Consider the following 23,622-nt stretch of genomic DNA (forward strand, 5'->3'; position numbering starts at 1 on the left):
TTAAAAAATTACAACAGGAAACAGCAAATTACACAAATCTTATCAATTAAGTCAACTGATAAAAAATAGATTAGGAAATTAGAAATAATAATAAAACCGTAAAAAAAATACAAACCAATTTAGAAAGTAAATAAAACAGTAGAAAAACGTTTAATGTATTATATTACACAAAGAAATTGAGAAACTGCACTTTTATAACCCATGTGACAACGTCAAAATATATTTGAACAAAACGCAATACATTCTGAAGAAATTGGATGGAGTTTTCATTAAGTGTAACAGAGATAGAAAAGAAAAAGTAAAATGAAAAAAAGGAAAAGGGAAGAGAATAGAGAATTAACCCAAGAAAGGTTAGCAGAGATAAAAACAATTAAAGAAAGATATATTTTATTCCACGTAACAGAGGTTGTATTACACTTTATACAATTTTATCTACAATATTACCACATTCAATTAAACTTTTAATGTCAACAAACGTTATATATGTTCAATTAACTTATGTTATTTAAAAAAAATTCAAAGTAAATCAATTACAATATTATTCAAATAACACGATTGCATCCCCATTACAATTAGAGGATGTTCAGAAAAACAGTTCTTATGAGGTGGGAGTAAAACTAGCAACTGTATTCAGTTTTTACAAGTATCTCACAAATGACATCAGCAGTTATTTAAACTTCCAATACTATTGATGTTCTGTATATTTAATAATATTGATTTGAATACAATAACAGTGGTCCATACGTGCAATAATAAGAGTGGGGATACGTGCTGCTATGTTATTCACTTTTATTAATGCTGAATAAAAATAATAGCTATCTAGTAAATTAAAATTTCTTTATAGTTAATTGTTAAATCAATTTTTTGATCCTAACATGTTTTTATACTACATTATTTCAATTAATAACGGAAAGCTTTTTCAATAAAAAATAGATGTCAAATAACTTAAGCACTTAAGAAGAAGAACATTTTTTTAAAATGAAATATGACGTAAATATTTCAAGAAGTAGTAGACAGACAAGTAGCATAGCTATATTTAATTTACGTAAAAAATTCCATTAATAAAATCTTTTTTATCTAAACTAAAAGTGTCCCGTATAAAATGCATCTCTTTTTGTAGTCCCAAGAAGAAGATGCAATGTTTGAATTCAGTTTGGTCTTATACTAACAGTTTTACAGCAAGTTAAATGGTGTATTTCAAAATATTAGTTTTAACTGATAAGAGCTTACAAACAGTCAATCCTTGATATCGGATACTGGTTGCTCATTGAATACTGTCAAAGATTTTTATGTCCTTTATGAATGCAATAATAATAATAATAATAATCCCATAAATCTCCTAAAATTTACTACGAGAATAATAACATGTCTCGTTAGAAAATAAAAAAGTCTTTACAATGTATGGGGGATACTGGTCATGTAGTTGTGGCTGTCGGGATGAGTTTAATTCATCAAGACAGTGATCAGATGTTAGACGAAACGATTCCAGGAAAGGATAGGCCTATTAATTTAGATATGATTCGACTGAAAGTAGTCAATTGGTTTGATTTATACAAGTTATTCTGTGTTAATAAATACATATTTTTACATTAAATTATTTAATAGATTTTTTCTGGTTAAAAATGTTAATTTAAAGCAAATTTTCTAATTTTACTTAGCATTCCCTGTTTTTATTATTTAAAGAACTTAACAACCGAAGTTAGTCATGATGATAGATGTTATTTTCGTTGAACTGAATGTTAATCGATGTATCTTTTCGTATTCATATTTAAGAACCCTTCTGCAATTATTTACACGATAAAGATGAACTATTTTTACTGACTGGGTCCGAGAACATTTATTTTTTTCTTTAGTTACTTAGCTGGTTTCACGTATTTATTTATTATTTTATATTCTGCGGTAATCTCTTAACACCAACCTATTTTCCGCATCATGCTCTTTATATTTCCTTTATATATTCTAATTTTTATCTCATAGCTATTTTTACTATTCATAAGTTACTTCTTTCCTTTAATAAGTTGATTAAGATTGAATGTCTAGCTAATATTTTAGTAAGAATTTCCCATAATCTTTCTTTTTTGTAATTAATCAAATAATATTTGACTATAACACTTAATTATCCGATTAATTTCTATAATATTTTATAAAAATTTCAAAAGTTAGTTATTCAAGATTTTCTTGTCTTTTTATCGCAAATATTTTGCTGCCTTGATGGACTGCCTTGCGAGTCCGGTATCCTACACCTCTCTTCTTGAGGTTTTCGCTGGCCTTCTGTGTTCTGCTGGACGGTCCGCATGTTATCAGGGAGCCTCACCTCCTCATTTGAGTTGAGTTTTTATAAATATTTTAAAAAACCGTCTAATTATTAGGTTTATGTTATACTAATAAATATTTTAGAGAACGAAAGCTTTACTTATACATGTTAACCTGCTTGCTTATGAAATATTGGTTATATCTTTCATCCTTCGTAATTTTAATAACTAAAAAAGAAAAACTAACAATAATTATTAAAAGTAAAACAACAATCCAAATATTCCGTGGTTTTAAATGAAGAAAAAACGTTTTGAAATACTTCCTGTGAAGATGATTGAATCTGATTACACACTGAAATAATCATATGGTAAAATAAGAGAATTAAGTTGCAGGTTTTGTGTTCCTTTAATTTTTTTATTTATGCCAAGCGAAAGTTTTGGAGAAGTATTTGATTAAAATTTCACTAAATTTAATGAATTTATCGGTTGTTAAAACGTCTGTTACGTTCTGAATAATCCTTATAAATGTTATTATTCGACAAATTATTTATAAAAAATTATTTCTTTATGGCTAAATTGTTTTCATAATTTCATTTTCAGATTATACTAATGGCTGCATTTCCAATTAAAAATTAGCTATTGATATTCAATATTGAGACGACCAGTCCTGATGCAGTGAGATTAACTGAATTCCCAACCAAATTACAGCGGTAATATAGAGATACAAATCTTTTTTTCCCCTCTAGTTAGGGGAGTAATCCCATTTACGGACAAAGTGTCGGGCTTGCTAACAGGTTCCGCAGATGATACGGCGTATGTAGCCTGCGCCCTACCGACTAAACCTCCATCTCACCAGCCACCCCTCCCGATGCCGAATTCGCATTTACGAATTAGTCAGCCCCAGGAGATGCCTTTGAGCTCAGTGTGTTCAGAGTTCCTGTGGATCATCACCGTTGCCCATCCATGCAAGCACGAAGAACGCCGGCTCTGCAGAGGGCTGTCTGTTCTCCCTTCGCTCTCCAGTCCGGTATCCTACACCTCACTTCTTGAGGTTTTCGCTGGTCTACTGTGTTCTGTTGGACGGTCCACATGTTATTATTGGGGAGCCTCGCCTCCTTATTTGAGATGAGTCAGCCATGGCACCATATATATGATTGCATCCCGTTTCTTCTCACTATCTGTTCAGCTGTCCACCCTCTTTTTCTCGCAGAATCTTTGTGGCTAGTTCTGTTACTGCATGCCACTCTCTATCTCTCCTGAGCATATTCTCCAGCATATTGTTCCGTGTCAGTTGGAGGACCCTGAGGTCTCTCCGTAGCGGCACTCACTTTCCACAGTCGAAGAAAGTGTGCTCTGGGGTATCTACTTTCCCGCAGTAGACACACCCAGTGTCTGCACGTACGCGGAATCTGTGCAGATAAGCTCCAAAATCGCCGTGCCCAGTGAGGAGCTGTGCAAGGTAGTAATTCAGCTCCCCATGGCTTCTGCTTTGCCATAATTCAATCCGCGCGATGAGTTGAAAAGTTTTATAAAATCTGTATTTAGAGTATCATTTGCTAGTTTACTTCATTAGTCTGTCAAATGTCAAATTAATTTGAAACTGGTTAAGACGCTTCCTTCGGAAATATTTATATAGATAAATAGATAGGCGTCATATAGATAAATAAATAAACGTCCATCGGTTGTATAGATATACCGTAAAATAATCACACTTAGTTGCTGTAGTTGAAATGAAGAAGGTAATAAACAACTACTTAATTTTTTAGCTGATAAAGGAATTGACCAATCATACAGTTGGTGTTGCACTTATCATCACCCTTTTAATTAGTCAGAAATCGATTGACTGGTGAAACTGATTGTCACATTAAAGTTAGCCGATTCTAGCCAAATGCATTTGATCTATTTTGATGTTACGAGAACGTTTCACATTCCCCGATCACCAAATTACATTTGGAGTTTCATCAACAGGTGCTGAGTACCCTCAATCTCACTTTAACTCAAATTAGCAGACATAGCTCTGACGAAAATGATTAGTTACGATTACATGAAAAAGCTCTAATGGGTATCCATTTAAAATACCATTTAAAATTTTGTATAATAAGATTTGTATGGCGTAAATCTTCACTGTTTACTTGTGCTCATTAAATTTTTACTCCCATTAAATGTTATGTATACTATGTTTTCAGTTTACTTTGGTAACCAATATTAATGTTCCTTTTGACGGTTTTTTAATATGCACTCTTTTTTTGATTAAAAATCTGTTACAGTTTTAACTAAATGTGACATAAAGGGAGATATTCAGGAATATAATATGTATTCCAGAATTAACAGAATTTTTTAATTGAGTTAATAAAGGCATGAAGTATGAAGACATAATAAAAACAGATCTTGGGATGAGCAAGGAAAGCTTTCACGACAAAAAGGAATCATTTAATATTACGTATGGATTTAAGAATTGAAATGTTTTAAAATATCTCTATGGTAAGTTGTGTTTTATGGCTGGAAAAAGAAAAAAAAATCTAAAAATGAATAGAAAAGAAGTTTAGAATGTAATGTAATGTACAAGAAATTAAAAAAAGTAAAATATTAAAAACAAAACTTAAAAAAATGTAGAAAAGAAAGGCTTGTTGTAGAATCTAATAAAAGAATGAAGAATTATGTAGGTGAACTGTTGTTAAGTTATCAAGAGTGAGTAAATTTGGTTGTAGGGGCTGATGTAAAAAGTAGAATGATTAAGGAAGACAAAGGTTGTAATATTTAACGGATAATGGAAAATAATGAGATGAAGGAAGTATGTTGTAGGCTGAAGATTAACGCAGAACAGAAGGAATAAAGACGCAGACGCAGATATGAAACCAGTTAAATCATAATAATAAAAAAAAAAATTAAATCTGGGTTCTTTAATAAGCAGTTAACTTTTGCATTCTAGAGGTATTTTGGTTCTTTTCATTATATTTTTTATATTTATATTTTTAATGGTGATTTTATTAATTATTACTAAATCTCGATATCTAGGTTAATATTTCTATGTGTAAAATAAATACAAAATAATGTTGTATACAAAATGTTGTAATACAAAATTCTTGTAACTTGTTAAAATATACACAATAATTATTAAGAGTATATTGAAAAAAAAACTGAAGGTACTTTTATCTTAAACATACAGGGCTTACAAACACGAGCAAATAATTTTCTTCTGGATTACAAATTAATCTTATAAAAAAAAATTAATTTAAATTCTCCCTTCAAGAAAAGACTGTTAATGGGTAATGCCGAGACATCACGAATGTAATTGCTGACCGGACTACAATATCTTATTATGTATTTTTTTATTCATTTGTGATCAAAGTCAAATTACATCTGTTTCTTTGATTTAAATTTTTATATCTTTTTATGCTACATTTCGGAGTTTTAGACATTTACTTAGCTCTTAAAGGTATTAAAATTTTCACTGAAATTGTTTTTTTATATCCGGCAAAAATTTCGAATCTCTATGGAAAGTTATATTTCCAGTGAAAGTTATAGCTGTAAGAGTAAACAGAAAATAAAGTTTAGAATAAACCCAAAATTTTGATTTGGTTTTCGATTTATCACAATTAGATTTTCCGTTTTCCGATTTATTGAAAATCATTATTCTTTTTTTTACGGTTGTAATGATATCAGAATTGTATTGAGTCAGTCACTCGTTTAAGCTTTGTTTTATGGAGAAAGTAATAAACAGAAATAAGAAATAAACAGACTGATTAAAAAGTCACCACTTTTCCATATGATGATTGTTTTAAGAGGAACAAAAAAACAAAACCTTTAATACTTGCAGTTTTAAAAACAATGTCAAAATCTATGTTTTTTATATAAAAAAATCCATATGGATTCATTTTGGAAGAAAAAGAGTGAAATAAGATTAAAGAGTTTAAATAGACAAAGGTTTTATAAATAGTTTTATTGATACAATGGAAAGGTTTGCGAATTACGGTTAACATTTAAAATTCGACAGTATAGCATTGTTTCTCATCTTGTTTTAATGCATATTCTTTTTCAGCCAGTAATAAAATTTTTCAGATTCAAAAAAAAATGTATCTACTGGACATATTATCAACGTTTTAAAAAGTTCCTGCTAAGAAAAATTAGTATCCGTTACATTGGAGCTTTCGACCCCAAAAGTTTGCTTTAATTAATCTTTTAAGTTGGTAATATAACATAATTCTTAATTTTAAAGAAACATTACTTTTTATTAAAGTAAAACTTACTAACAAAAGTTAACATATTTTCTTCTAAGTTTTAAACAATAAAATAGAATGAACGTGATCCAACCAATTACTTATAAGGAAACTTTCTCTTTAAAAACAAAAAAGAAAAAAGTTGGTAATTGGAAAAAATGAAACAGAAAAACTATTTTCCCTAAATAAGATAGAGCGTTTCTTTTAAAATTTATTATTAAATTAAAATAATTGACTTTTAGAAAGGATGATTATGTTAGTAGTAGAAGAACAATACCCTTAGGTGATCTTCAGTACCGTTTGACAGTATAAGTTGTTTTATATCAAACTCTGTCCGAGAGATCTTCCTTACAACCTCTATAAAAGCCACACCTTCACAGTTTATATTGAGAGCTCCGTAAGTAGAAGCCAAGTTTATTCTGGTTTCGCTTTATAAGCTTAACTTTATGGTGCTGTAACACTATACTTTGTTCAAGAGAACTAAAGAATCTACTAAAAATTTCTTTGTGGGTTATATATTTTATTCCGCATCAAAATTAATGGACACTAATGGATATACTTAAGTTTTGTTTCCATTATTTAACTACTATTCTTAAAAACAGCTAAAAATAAATTTTTCTTGTATAAGTAAGATTTATAAGTTGTGTAAGTTTTAAGTCAATAATTTACTAAAAGGTGTTAGGCATCTGATGGCAAAATGGCACCACCTCGTATTTCATCCAGTTATTTTTCTTTTATCTGAATTAAGTGTTTAGAAAATTTTCATTTATTTGAATTTGATGCTGTTCCAATATTAACGTAGTAAATCTTATACATGATCTAAACCAAACAACTACTGATAATTAATTAAATAATAAAGATTTAAAATTAGATAAAGACAAGCTATTTTATAAGTTTTAAAGGAAATTATAAAAGGATCAATTAATTTAGTATGAAATTGAATTATAAATCTAAAACTACCAATATAGAGATTTTCGAAGAATATTCACGTCAATTAACCATTAATTTAAAAACAAATTTATCTTGATAAAAGTATTCATTATACTAATATTAAAATTTTCAAGTTAACTAGTAGTCTCATTCTGAACAAATTATTAAGAATATTAACTATTCTAATATGTGAAGTAAATTAAAAAAAGATTAAAAATGATGTCTTATCAAGAAACGGGAAAAATTTTGTCTGTGGTTTTATTTTGGAGGGGATGTAAAAGGATAACTTAGCTTAAACTTATTCAAGACTTTTTTAAATTTATATATTTAACTGAATTGGCTATTAATAAGATAGGAGGTTGGCACCTATTTATTACACATAAGAAACACAATGTTGCATTTGATTCTGAATTTAATTCTGTGACATCAAATTTCCTTATTTTAATGAAATTATGGCAGATCAATTTTCGGAAAAATAATTAAGTATAAAAATGAGAATATAATTTTTTTCCGATTTATATTATTTCTATTGACCAACAGCTTATTCATTAAACTGTAAACCATTCGAATAAGATGATACTGATGGATTAAGTTAATTCGGTCGGCCTTCTGCGTGAACAGTGTTTATAAATAAAAACTATATAATGGATAAACAATAGTTTATTTAAGAAAAAAGGTAAATTGTAGAATAAAATTAAAAATTTTTTTTCACTACTCCATAAAATTTTGTAACCATAATTATTTTTATTAAAATTATAATTTTTTATAATAGCAAATAATAACTACCCTAAATTAATTTAGATACCTGACAATTGAATAGTAATACCATTAAATTATAATATATAAAATTAGTAATGTGAATAATAAGAAAAAAGTAAAGGAGGTTTATGGAGTGTAAAGTTAGTTATTTTTTTATTTTTAAAAGAGGCAGAATATGGTAATTATACAGGAGCTTGAGATGAAAATTTGAAATGAACATACACGTAAACCGAGTTTATTAACATATCCATGAGATACAATAATTTTTAAACTTTTTTTTTTACAGTAAATGTATTTTGCACATTATAAAAGTATGTAGCCAAAATTTTAATTTTATGAAGTTCATTTATAAGATAAAAAAAAAGAATATTTTGTTTAATGATTACGTAAAAGTGACAATATTACAACAATATATTAATGAATTTGTACGTAAAAATATGGAAAAAATAATATATATTTTATTTTAATAATAATGAAATTTTAATTATTATTAAGACACGTTGTAACATAAAAAAGTGTCGAAATAAAAATAAATTTTCAAAGGAAAAAATTTCAACGATTACAAAAAAAGCAGGTTAAAAAAATTATTAATAAAAGGATGGAAAACCCATAAAAACATTCAAAAGGGAAGGGAAGAAAAATCACGCACGCTTGTATGAGAGCTAATAGATAAATGACCCCGTTTGCTTCCTCAATGTAAATTTTTTAATGGATAACATCAATAAAAAATTAATTAAATTGAAAATTAATTGATAATTATAACAAAGCGACCGAAATTAACATTAAATATTTTATCTAACTGATAATGACCTATTATAATCACTGTAATGTAATTCTATATAATTGAATAAATATAGCGTAGCTTTATGAAATTTTTGCCTGTATTCATAAAACACTTTAAAAAAGTTTCTTTCATGTCTGATAAACAAAGAAATAAGAGAGAAATTTATATTTTGTTTATTATATATAGAACGAATCCACTACTGACATGTAAATGATTTACAAAGAATCTGTTTTAACAATTTAAGAAATATTATAATTAACATTTAAACTCTACTAATACAGTAAGTCTACAACTGTAACATTCATCTATATTTTAAAATAATTGTTTGAAATGCACGCTCATAAGAGGATTTTCTAGTTTTATTTTCTACATGTTTATTTAAGTTATTAGAGAATAGACACATTTTTTCACTTCAATCCTTTTGTTTTATAAAAACCTTTTAAAAAATAGGCCATTATATTGATTGATGTTTTTTCCCAAATATTGAAAAAAAAAAAGAATACTGAAATGATTTTAAAAACATATAGTAGACCTTTTAACTAGAAAGGACTACAACTTTTTTTGTTGTAACCCTGATTGAAATAATAAATCTTGATTAAAAGAGTTTTCATGAAACTACAAAAAGCCACTCTTTGAAATTTACTCAGTACAATTTACTAATAAATGAATGAGAAAAATATATAATATAGAATACACTATTGATAATAGAAGTGATGTGGTTTATAAATTGGAAGAAGTTATGTATGAGCGGGATTTTGAGATAAATTTTGACAAAACAGAATATATAGCTCTTTGCTCTTTGATCTCGAACCCGTGTATGCTATAATATTGACAGAAGGGATAATGGGTTGTATTGAGGATAATGGCTTCTAGGTATTTGAGACTAATCCTTTTACCAGACGACAGAGATAGAAAAGACATACTGACAGAGATCGCATTTTAGCATTAAATCTACTTCTGTGGAATAATGCTATTGATAAAGATATAAAAAAAAGATTACAGGAAATTTCTTAAAAACTACTTCATAATGTGCAAGGAAAGACTTGGGTGTTAATTAAAAATCTTGAAAGTCGTCTACAAACCTTCGAAATGAACTTTCTAAGGAGAAAGTTTTTATTAAGAAGAAAGAGCTGTGGTGTAAGTGGAACAGTTTTTTAGAAATGAGGAAACAAGGGTGTGACTGGAAGAAAATTCCAAAATCAATTTTTTTTGTAAGCAGTTAATCTTGTATGGGCTTACGTGACGGTTTGATGAGAGTAGGATATCGCAGTGAGCGTAGAACTGGTGACCAGTGGGAACTGCGGATAGAGAAGGGCTAAAAGGAAAAGATGACAGGAGGAAGTAAAATTGGTTATACATCAGAGACACCTAGATGAGTGGGAATGGCGAGATCGGATTGGCAAAATTGGGTGGAAGAATGCGAAAAACGACCAAGTTAGCTGCCTAAAATACGCGCATAAAAATAAATAAAATACCCAATCTTTTACAAAGATCATCATATCACCATATCTTTTACAAAGATTTTTATTTTAATTGTGATTATTGTTCTTAATATACACATTCTTGCTGAAACATATTTTTTGTGATTTATTCGTTGAGCATTTACTAAAAAGATGTTTTTTTCAAGGAATGAGAACTTAATTAAGTAGAAAATTAAAACAATTTTCAATTGAAATCGATAGTAATGATATATTTACGAGTATATATAAAACATCAAAAATAGGTCGGTGTGGGATATTACGGATAAAAAAATATCCTTGTATCTGTGTTGAAGGTTTAAGGGAAACCACGATAAACCCCTGAAATGATCAGCGTCATAGAATTATCGAAAAATGTGAATAAGGTTTACATTAATTCAAAAAAAATATAAGTGATGTAGTACTAAAGCAAATATGTAAAGTTAATAAAAAACAAAAAAACACAAAACTATAAAACATGAAAAGCAAAATGGATACCTGAAATAAATGGAATAGGACCTCCAAAGGATAGACTTGAAAGAAGTGGTCTGTTACGAGAGTAGTAACTTCCGAAGAATAATTTACAATATAAAAGTTCTTGCGGCAGAAAAAAGAAGGACAGGTAGTAAATCAACCGATGAGCAAAAACAAAGCTATACTGAAAAAAATGAAAAACGCATGGAAGAAAAAAAGTTAGTAAGAAGTGATACTTGCGTGTCCTAAGTTAGCCTTTTCGCTTAAAAAAAAAAAACAAATCGAAAAATAGATAACACTTTGGAATGCATTAATCGAAATAGTGTGCATATAAAATGTACACGTTAAACAATTCGAGTATTTATTTAAAAATAGTATTGATTAAGCAGTTCATAGAATAATATAAAATTAAAGAAAATCTTTAAATTTTATTTTAAACATTATTAATTGTAGACGAATCAACTGTTTAAAAATGTTTAGCATATTAAGGCCCTTTATTGTACGCCCAAAGTATTGTGCTGTATTACGCGTCCTTTTTTAAGTAAATATTTCTGATTAATTGAAAAAACCGTTGACAATTCATCAATTATTGGTCTAATAAATTCATATTATAAGTTTCAAACAAACTATCTGACAACCTATTGTATGTTGTATTCCAAAACATTTTTTGTCTTTTGGAAGGAACTCAAAGGTTCGTTCCTGTTGTATTTGTACGATAGAATAAAAGCTTCGAACGGAAGAATATGACATTAAGCTTAGTATTTTTTTAATAGTAGCTTTAAATGGAAATAACTCGGCTTGATTGAGTTGTAGACGAAATAAAGTTTGATATTAAAATATTAAAATTTTAAACTAGATTGTATGAAGTGTAATATCTTATATAAAAACAATTATGATTGTTTTATTTGACTTTAATAACAAAAACTATTAGTAATGAAAGAATAATAATTATTTTCACTTATTCATTATTTTCACATGTTTGAGGATCTTTGAATTACGTAAGAAGATATATAATATATATTGCTCACAATCTGACATCTAATAATAAATGTATAAAAAGAACTAAATGGGAAACTATTCTACGACTTGACACACACACACACACACACACACACACACACACACACACACACACGCACACACACACACACAGAGAGAGAGAGAGAGAGAGAGAGAGAGAGAGAGAGAGAGAGAGAGAGAGAGAGAGAGAGAGAGAGAGAGAGAGAGAGAGAGAGAGAGAGAGAGAGAATGCGCGCGCACGTAAAATAAAATGAAAATCTTTACTTTAATTGCAAACGAATTAAAAATAAAATGAAAAACAAATTGTAATAATAAAACATAACAGAAAATCCGTTAAAAATAAGTAACGCTTTTAAATTACTGTAGTTTTCTTAATGACATATTAAATTTCCATTATCTTCCATTATTATTCTTAAACAAATACATTGCTACATTACTTCTCGTAAAAGTTTCGTAGATAGCAGTCTAAATGATTTCTTTGTTATAGCCTTGAGCTTTTCATTTGTTTATGGTACCATAGTTACGGACTTCTGTTTTTTGTAGTATGAATCTCTTCATTATCTCAGTTAAGAATGATTTTAATACAATTTATTTAATTACGAACATAGAATTTATTAAAAAAACAAAGAAAAAACTCAACCTTAGTAAAATCATTTTTATTGTATTTATTTAATGAGTTTATATAACAAACTATAATTTTATTATAGAAATCAAATTATCTAAGATAATTTTAAAGAATATCTAATGAGAAAACAACTTTTAAACAAATATAAAATATATTATTTTTCTTTAGCAGTCTCATTTGAATTAAAAGCTATTTCTTTGGAAAAGTGGGTACTGCAACAAATTTTTATATAAATAATGCCATTTTTATATTTATGAAATATGAAACATTCTTATATTTACATAAATTTGCTGTTTCAGATTAATTCACAAAATTTTTAAAAAAATTGAGAATTAATAAATATGTCGATATTTTCAGACCTGAGCTTTCTACCGTGAAGTATCTCGTATTATTATTGTTACAAAATATAAACATTTTTGTTAATTTATTATGCTTTAAGTATCAAAAGTTGAAAAAAGTTAATTTATTATTACTTAACCTCTTTTAAATATTTCCTATTAAGAGAAAGAGAGAAGTGTAATCCAAAACACAAAAATTTTCTATTCACATAAAGTTTCCAAGATTACATTTGTTTTTTAAATTCGAAAAAAGAAATTAACTACAGTAAAATCTATGCAAGTAAAAGATAAAAACAGTAAGAAGACAAAACTTTATGGTGTAAAAATTCAAGATGTCTGCTAATCTACATTTTCATTATCATTAAAAAATAACATTAAGAAACGACATCGTTAACCTAACACTTTACCTTAAACATTTGTTTTACGTTTAAAAGTTTAAAAATGTTAAATGTTAAAAAAGTTAAAAAATCTTCAGTTAAAGTTAAATTTTTTCCAATATATTCAAAATAGATGTGACTGAATAACTAAAAATAAGTGAATACCTAAAAATAAATGTTTGATTGAATACATATTTCCCTCCCCCTCTCATTAATTTAATTAAATGTAATTTAATCGTAACCCGTGTAATGAATGATTAATATGTTTCGTAATGAAACATATGTAGCTCGGAAAGAGCTGAATACACTTATGATACTTTAAAAAACTCGCAATACTAAAAAAACACTTTTTTTATAAAATTCTTCCTCAGAAATGCGGAAAAAGACCGAGTTTTATTTTTTGACGCCCTCACTATTTTTCAATCAGAAACGCACTGCTTTTCAGAGTAGAAAGCATACGTATACATACGTTCTATTCACCAGTAGACTATACACACAAACATCAAGTTTAAACTCACTCACCAACGTGACTGAATACATAAACGCGTATGAAAAATACACCATTATACGGTCAACATATCCTCAAATTGAGCTTATGTTGTTTGTTTACCTTAAATTGAACAAAACTCAAGAACGACTCAACCAATCTTCATCAGATTTTCATATGTACAACTTCAGGTACACTAAATTTAAATGAAATTGATCTAGTAATTTTGGAGATTTTCGAGTCACAGATTTTATACACATTTATATATATATATATATATATATATATATATATATATATATATATATATATAAGGAAATTACATTTCAAGTGAATGGTATTATTACTCCTTATACCTCAAAACATAAAGAAAACTCAATTTTACACCCAGTCCCACCACGCAACATATATATATTTAAAGAAAAAATTAGTTTTCCATAATGATACTGCCTTCTTTTTAGTAATGGTATGATGATGGTTAGTTTCTATCGCCAAGCTGTTAAGTGGTTTCACATTCACTCCTGACATCACCATCTCTAGTCTGTCTTTCAGTAAATGCGCTTTAGAAACTTCATTCTTTATATTTTATTCCATACTTAATCTATGAGACAAAATTATTAAACATTTGGTATGCCTTTCACATTTTTACATTATCGTGCCTTTCTCAGCACACTATTACCTGGGCTATTAGGGTGATTTTTGCTAAAATACTAAATCCTTCTCCCTCTGGCTCCTTATTTACAAAATCTCATTAAAAAAATTAAAAAAAATACATGAAAATGTTCTTCATTAATTATTTGTCAAGGATGTACGGTGACCTTGGAATTATTCATTGTTTATGATATTTCTACTACAGTGAATTTATTTTTGGCACTGATTGTACTTCAGTAAACAATTTCAATCTATAATTCCGTTTTTTTTTTGTTTTTTTTTTTACTTTATTAATAAAGAATTCGCTGTTAATCTTAATTAAATTTATTAGAAAATGAGCAATTTGCACTGCTATTAGAAATACTAGTGGTGTAAACTCTATTTTGAAGTCAATAGAACCAAATATATTTACTTTGACACTTTTTTCTTTAGTTAAAAAGTATTTTTTAAATCCAAGGCGCAGAAAAATCAATAAAAAATACTTATTTTATTTTAGAATTGTTTAATGGTTTTCTTAGATTGTAAAGTACGTGTAGAAGTGATAAAAATCAAATAGATAATTCGCAGTACAAGAGAGCTGAAAACCGAGAGTAGATAGGATAACTACGGAAATCTCTGAACGTTTGTCAACTTTAAGAGACACACTTGAGTGGCCTTTCCTTAACCCTCACATTCTTATGCAAATTTAACATTGCTGAGGTTTGTTTCGGAATTGTATAACGTTACAGTTTTAGTACTTAAAATGATACAGTACCACAGTTAATCCATTAAAATTTAAATCAAGTACACGCACATACAATACCTTTGTACAGTAAATTCTAAAACACAAAATAAGAACAGAAGAGAACGTGTTTAAAACGTACCGACTTAATTTATTGATACGTATTTAAATGTAAGAGTATACGGGTAATAAAAATAAATCCTTAAAAATACGAAATACACGTGTATCGCGAATAAAAGAAAATAACGTAATGAGATAATTAAATGCAGTAATTCCCTTGTTATCTGAAAAGTACCATTAATTGTAAGTAATGCGGTTACTAAACTTACCCTTATTTTAATTTACGGTAGCTATTTTTTAACTCTTTAAATATAGGAAGAATTTTGTAGAAAAGAGTAGGAGCAGTTTTAAAAAAATATATATTTTTTTTCTGTCTTTGGAAGAAAAAAAAGAAAAATCATTAATAAAAAAAGAAGCTTACTTATCTATTTACTTAAACAGACGTATAGTTTAAACCTATTTATTATATTTTTAGAAAAGAAAAAGAGCTCGGGCCTAAATGTACAATATCTATAAGACGGCATGATTTTTTAATCTGTTATTAGAAGGAAAAATGATGAAATGTTGTTATTATAAATAAAACGAGTTTTTATAACAAAATGAGTTATAAATAATACTACGAATTATAAACAAATTTTAAAATATTTATAATTGTTAAGTTATAAAATATTTTAAAAATAATTATAAAATTTTTATAATAAAATTATATGAATTTCATTGAACTAGTTTTACATCTATTTTTAAAAAAATATTCCTTACTGTAAATATATTATTTATGAATGTTTTTTATTGTAAATATGTCTTATTGAAGATATTTCTTATTGTAAAAAAATATCATTGTCACATTACTTCAATTGATATGACAAAATGAAAACTTTTTTATCGAGCTGTACTTAAATTTTACTTTCAGTATTGTACATATCAGAGCAAAAATATTCTCTTGAAAAATAAATAAATAATTCTTTTATGATTAAATTTTCATACATTTTCTTCGAACACAGTTGCCTATTTAAAATTGAAAAATACAGATACTGAAAAAAAAAACAAAAAAAATTACAACTTTCAATAAATACGAGTATAACTCGTACAAAAAATAAAATAAGTAAATAAAAACAGGTCATCTACAGAAAATTCGTTTCATATTGTTGTATTTATTAAGATTAAGTAATTTAAGAGTTTTTAATTTTTAGAAGTTACTAGAGCTTCCTGAAATATCTAGAAAAGTTTTTTTTTGCTATGGTAAGGCTGGAAGACAGATAAAAAGAGAACATTTTTATACGTAGTATAAACAGCAGTATGATGATCAGTCTAATTAGTCTCATCATTATTATGGATCCGTTATTCTGCGATCTGATATTATGCTTCATTATTATGGATTGTCATGACGAAAACCAAACTTTATTATGTACTTTTATTCATCCTTCGAGTTAATTAATTAAAATTTAATTATGAACCTTAAGGCATTTTTAACAGTACTCAGATTCAAAACGTATAATACATTAGTGTAAAAAAATGAATTAATACAAAATTCTTTGAAATTAATTAATTATTTAGATATATTTTTTTTTTTTAGTTTCTGAAGTTATCTCTTGTACACTTAATCGAACTTAAAATTATGTTAATTATCATATTTTGACCATTTAATGCTTGGTTAGTTTCTATTGATATCAACTGCATGTTAGAAAAAGAAGTCGAGAAAATCGAGGCTTGTGAGGTGTGTGTTGTAAGGTACTTTAGGATCATGTATTTACACTGAAATTGTAAGATTCAGTAAAACAGTTAATAAGCAGTTTCTTTTTTATCGTAAAATTATTTTCATTTTTATAACGTTCCTACTAATTACTCTTTTTCATGTCTTGCTAATTAAACATTTTTATTCTCGAGTGTCACCTTCTTTCACTTGTTAAAACATCGTCAGTACGGACCTAAGGGTATTATATGTAATCATTAAGCTGGTTTTCATAACAAATAAAAATATTTCATACTCGTATTACAAATTACATACCGTTAATTCTTCAATTAGAATATTGGTACACTGATATTCAGTTATATAACTGAATCGTATTAGGTGTAATCAATACTGTATTGAACAATCGATATTTGTATACGAATATTATCCTTTCCAGTCTGAATGTATTCGTATTACATTACTGTTTAATAAATTGACAAAAAATTAGGGGTTCCTAGTTGTTAGCTGTTGTTATTATTTCGCAATTTACATTGTGTGTCTAATTCGCTGTTTTTGCCCAGTGGGAACTGAGAGCGTACAGAAACAAGGGGATTATATTAAAATTAATAGTGTCTCCATGTGACGTTGCAAGCTGTTGCCAGAGCCTCACCATTCCTAAACATACTCTCATTCTCTGTTTTGCTTTCTCTCTCCATCATACTTGCGCGTACACACACATATACACTTTCTCTCTTCCTGGCGTATATCCTCCACCTTTTCCCCTTCTATTGATGACGGACATCTGTGCCCAAGGCTCGTCGCTTCCCAGACCCAGGTGCCCTGTGATGCCCTTTGGGACAATGCCTTCTTGTTTTGAGGTCAAGTGTCTTGGGCTACTATAATACAGTACGCGAATACAAAATATATCATAAGACATGCAGGAATTTATTATAAAGAATTTGTATTCTTAACTTGGAAGGAATATTATATTATAGCAGTAATAAATAAAAGTCTTTCATATCTCTTTTAAAAATTAAAAATACCAATCGTATGCTCTATACTATCTTATTTCCATAAAGAAAAATATTTCAAAGTTATCAAATAATTTTTATGAAATTTTCAAAATAAACAGATTATATTAAAAAAGAAACACCATTTCATTAGGCAACAACTGAGAAATTGAATTATTTATATTTAATAATTTGTGTAAAACATTGGTTTTATATTCATGTAACATGGGTTTTTTTTAACCAAATCATTTAAATTTTTTGATAATTTCTATTGTAATTTTAATTTATTTTTGAACAAGTGGGTGTCTTAATTATAAAATATAAAAAAAAAGTAGCAGTTGTCGAAGCTGCTTGTGCTTCTATAACTATAGAACGGCTCCACTGTTTTTTATTAAATAGGTATCAAACATACTTATCCCAATAGCATTAACAACACAGAGGACATGAAGATTTAAAAACGGTTTTTGTAATTTATAGAAAGTATTCTTGCAAATACTGATAGAAAGAAATGAAAATAAATTTAAATTATGTAATAAATAAACAAATATGAAAATTTATAAAAATGTGATTTAAAATAAGCTTATATTGAATCAGTAGAAATTTATATAAAAAATAATTCTAATTTTTTTCTGAAAACTGATTCAAAATAAAAAATCCCACCGGGTTGGTCTAGTGGTAAACTCGTCGTCGTAAATCAACTAATTTCGAAGTCAAAGTTCTCAGGTTTAAATCCTAATAGGGGTATTTGCTTTTATTCGAATTTGAATACTAGATACTTTATATTTAATAAGATAACTATTTAATATATAACTTTATATTTAAGAAGTTTAAATATTAAAGAGAGAAATAGTTATATTCAAATAAATATATTATTATATATAATATATATATTATAATATAACTATCTTTCTTTTTTGTAACATAATAATTAATCAGTTGAATGATATAATATAAATATCTTATTATAACAAAAAATTTTTGTTGAAAAATTAAACTCAAAAATAAAAAATTGCAAAAAAATTGGGTTTCAATTAACTACACATCTCAGGAATGGTCGGCCTTAGTTTGTTCAAGACTACACATTTACCGGTACAGTTACACTGCCCTGATAAATTATAAATAATAATTTTTAAAATTATCTGATGTGGACACCACACGACTTCCTTGTGTGCCTATTAAATTACATATACACATATTTTTAAAATGAAAAGTACATTAAATTTGATTTCAGTAACAACTTCTGAATTCTTTCATATTTATTTTTTTATTATTATCATTGAATTATTATTTACTGTAAAACATTTTTTACAATCGGACGTTAATAATAATTAATAAATCAATATATTTAAATTAAAAAAAATGGACACCACAAAAAAAATGTAGTGCAATGTTTTTGTTCAACTCTCTCTTTTTCTGTTTAGCCTTCGGAACCACCGTAACGTATTACTTCAGAGGATGAATGAGATGATGTGTATGAATGTAAATGAAGTGTAGTCTTGTACAATCTCAGGTCGACTATTCCTAGATTAAACATCGATATAATTAGTGTTGAACGCGTCTTCGCAAATCAGTTAATTCTGAAGTCGAGAGTTCTAATGTACAAATCCTAGTAAAGGCAGTTAGTTACTTTTAACTATTTGAATACTAGATCGTTGATACCGGTGATCTTTGGTGGTTGGATTTCAATTAAACACATATCTCAGAAATGGTCGACCTGAGACTGTGCAAGACACTTCTTTTACACTTATACATATCATCCTCATTCATCCCCTGAATTAATACCTAACGGTGATTCCCGGAGGCTAAACAGGAAAAGAGAGAGAAGTCGACTATTTCTGAAATGTGTAGTTTATTGAAAACCCAACCACCAAAGAACACCGGTATCCACGATCTAGTAAACTATCTTTAGTAGGATTTGAACATTAGAACCCTCGACTTTGAAATCAGCTGATTTGCGATAACGAGTTCACCAACACACCAACCCGATGGGTAATGTGGTTTCCACCACATCGCAATCGTGTAACGTCCACTTTATTAAAGAACTCAATTATCATATCTCACTTTTAAATAAAGTAAGTTTAAATGAAGTGCAGAAAAAAATGAAATTTAATAGGAGTACAAGGAAGTCGTGTGGTGTGCTTATCAGATTTTTAAAAATTTCATTAATTACTACCTGGCAAATGAAATAATATTTTTTGAACAACAAATAGAAATATAGTCTTTTAAGAAATTAAAATTCAAATAAATTTTTTGTTACGAGAACACTGAAGTTTCAAACTATTAAAAAATGAATATTTTTAACTAATCCCCCAAAAATGTATAAGTTTTAAAAGTTTATCTAAAGCGTATTTAAAATTAAATGTGTTTTATTCCATTCTGAATAAGTAAATTTAAAAAATCTATATTTCAATCAGTTAATAAAATGTATACGATCTAACTACGGCTATAGTAACTGAATATGAGGGTCTATGACTGATACAATGCGATATGTATTACTTTATTTATAAAATAGATCACATTATGATATACTGCTTTAATATTAAAATTGGTTATCACATTGTTGTTATATTACTAATATTTTAAAAATACATATACTCACAAATCGAATATAAAACATTTTATTTAATTATAAAGCTTTTACTTTTTATAAAGGATCTCATTTATCTCCATATAAAATTACATTGTTACCAAATACGTGTCTAGAAAAATGATTAAGCAATTTACTCTGTACTGCACGTACAGAACTTAACTAAGAATATCGTTGTAAAACAACTTTAACATTTAGTTATATTGACATATAATAAGAGTAAACATCAATATTTGAAATTGTTATTGTGCTTAACTTTTATCAATGATCTTTCTTAGTTTCCAACATAAAATTGTTTTACAATTTTGAGTTTTTTTGATTATACACTGATTCAAATCGGGAATTTCAAATATTCTTGTGACAAAAAATTTTGATGTTTATATAAATAAGAGAAACATCGCAGCTTTCCATTTACAATAATAAATGTTAAAACATTTTTGTTGATGTTTTATTTTGTATAATTCAGTTATTTTTGAAATCTTATGATGAAAATAATATATATTGATTACAAAATAATGCTTCTATGTATAATATATGTTCATAATCAGATAAAAACTTTATATAAACATTACATTAGTAATAGATCCTGTAGGATGTTAAAAACGGACGCTTAGGAAACACATCCTGAAGAAAAAAGGATATATGAATTCCTATGATCTAAGAAGGGATTTATGTAAAGAGACCGAATTTGAGATAGTTGAATCAAACAGAAATCAGAAAGAGAAGAAATAATCATTGGAAAAAATATCGAACTGCAAATGTACAGAGTTACCATAAAAGAATGGTGCGGTTTTGAACATGGTTTAAATTAAAACAGAATTACTTACAGTTTATGTTTTTTATTTTTCAAATTTGTCGTCTCAAACATTCTTATACATAATTAATAAATTTCAATATGTGCGACCTTAGTCGCTCGACAAATGTCCAAACGATACTAAACCTCTCTCCAAACTTTAGTTAACATTTCTTCGTTAATGGTTGTCATTACTTCATTAATCCTGTTTTTGAAGCGGTTTAGGTCGCGAATTTTTTGTGTATAAACAACGCTTTTGATGTACCCTCACAAGAAAAAATCGCAAGGTGTCAGGTTTGGGCTCCTTGGAGGCCAAAGTACGGGTCCTTGCCGGCCTATCCATCGATCTCCAAATTTTTCGTTCAAAGCGTTCGTGACCAATGCATTGAAGTGCGGGGAAGCACCATCTTGTTGGAAATGAAGTTGATGAATGTTTTCGAGTTCATCCAGCTGAGGAAAGCAATAACTGGTTAACATGTCAAGATACACAACTCCATTAATTGATTTTTCAGCAAAGAAGAAAGGCCCTATTACACGATTTTTCATCACACCACACCAAACATTAACTTTAGGCGAATCGCGTTGTTTCTCAATAATTGCGTGTGGGTTTTCAGAGCCCCATATTCGTGAATTGTGTCTGTTAACGCATCCATTGACATGGAATGTAGCTTCGTCTGTAAAAATTATATCGTCTAAAAAGATTCGTTTTCACTTATTCTATCCAAAATTACAACAGCGAAATTGTAACGTTTTACACCATCATCGGGTTTCAATTCCTGCAGTATCTGGATTTTATAAGCGTGTAATTTCAGTTTTTTATGTAAAACTTTGTGAACTGTTGATTTTGGAATACCTAATTTGACGCTTCGACGGGGGATGGACTTCCCAGGACTTCTAATTGCCGATTGTCTAATTAGTTCAACTGTTTCGTCTGGTACACTTGGTCTGCCGGTTGATTTCTGTTTCTTAACCGATCCGGTTTCTTCGAATCGTTTGAACCGACGTGTTATGTTATTTTTGTGTGGCGGATCTCTTCCAAATTCAGGTCGAAACGCACGTTGAACTAAAATTACGAATTTTAATTCAGATATCAATAAAACGCACTTTGCTTTGTCTTTATCCGAGAACATAGTAACTCACTAAACTCACCGCAACAACAATACAAGAACTGACGTTGTGGTTACAACTGCTGATAAATAAACTTTTGGGTTGGAGGCTTTCAGGGATACCAATATAACATCTAGAAATTTCCCTACAATCTTCCTATGAATTACTGAAACCGCACCATTCTTTTATGATAACCCTGTATATCGAAGTAAAGCAGATATTTAGCAGGTTTAGCTTTTAGTTATTTTTTAAGCAGATATTTAGCTTTTCGTGAAGCAGACAAGTTCAAGTTCGGCCAGAATAAGTTATATTCTAATATTAATTTCTTCTTGATAATTATTTTTGCCCACCATTCTGTTGTTAGTTTTTGTTAATGACAACAAATCCTGCCAAGCGATTTATGAACGAAACATGTTACAGGTACATTCACTATACGAAATATAGCTGCCTACGGGAATCGAATCAAAAAGGTTTTAACAGAAATCTGAAGAAATATTGAAACATCATATGAATCAACCAAAATCAAAAAAAAGAAAAAAATATAAGTTTAACACATTAAAATAATAATGTACAGTGTGACTTCATCAGTTATAAATGATACTGTAATTGTTAAAATTCATATTTAATTTAATTTCCTTCACTTAAGGGAATAGTTATATATATTTACTTGATTTTCAAATAACAATCACAATCAACTTTTAAATCAATTTGATTAAAACCTAAATGTAAACAACTTATTGCATACTTATAAAAATTAACATCACTTTAAAAGCACTTTTTAAATTCTTATGTATTTAAAAAAAAAATCTGATGTGGACAACACATGACTTCCTTGTACGCCTATTAAATTAACTTACACATTGTTTTAAAATGAAAAGTATAATTTTATTTTAAAATTAAAAAATTTTACAACTTACTGTAAAAATAAAATTTTATTTTATTAAAAATAGATATTTTTTCAAATATTTTTTTTTGTTTTTGAATTATTATTCATCGTAAATTTTTTTTACAATGAGAGATTAATAATTATTAATAAATCAATATATTTAAATTAAAAAAAAAAGTTAAAAAAAGGAATTGAAGTCTGATTCGAACCGATATGCCTTCTCCTAAGATTTTTGTTTGTCTAAGATATTTCGATAATTAAAATTTTATTTGTTTATAACTATGGAACCAATGAAAATGAGTACCACTTACAATATATCATTGAAAAGCTGTCAATGAGAGAATATTACAGCAGTTAAGAGAAAATAAAAAATCCAAACTTTTTATATTTTAGATTCTTTTGGATACTTTTGGTTCAG

At 27.8% G+C, this 23,622-nt stretch overlaps 1 protein-coding gene across 1 annotated transcript in view; it reads right to left on the reverse strand.

The window, feature by feature from the left end:
* LOC142325736 (nephrin-like) overlaps nucleotides 1-23,622 on the reverse strand; it is a gene marked incomplete at its 5' end in the record, with an annotated part of 400,912 nt that overhangs the window by 85,353 nt on the left and 291,937 nt on the right. The gene's annotated exons all lie outside the window — the stretch shown is intronic.

Source organism: Lycorma delicatula, chromosome 5 (genome assembly GCF_047948215.1).
Source record: "Lycorma delicatula isolate Av1 chromosome 5, ASM4794821v1, whole genome shotgun sequence".
NCBI lineage: Eukaryota > Metazoa > Arthropoda > Insecta > Hemiptera > Fulgoridae > Lycorma > Lycorma delicatula.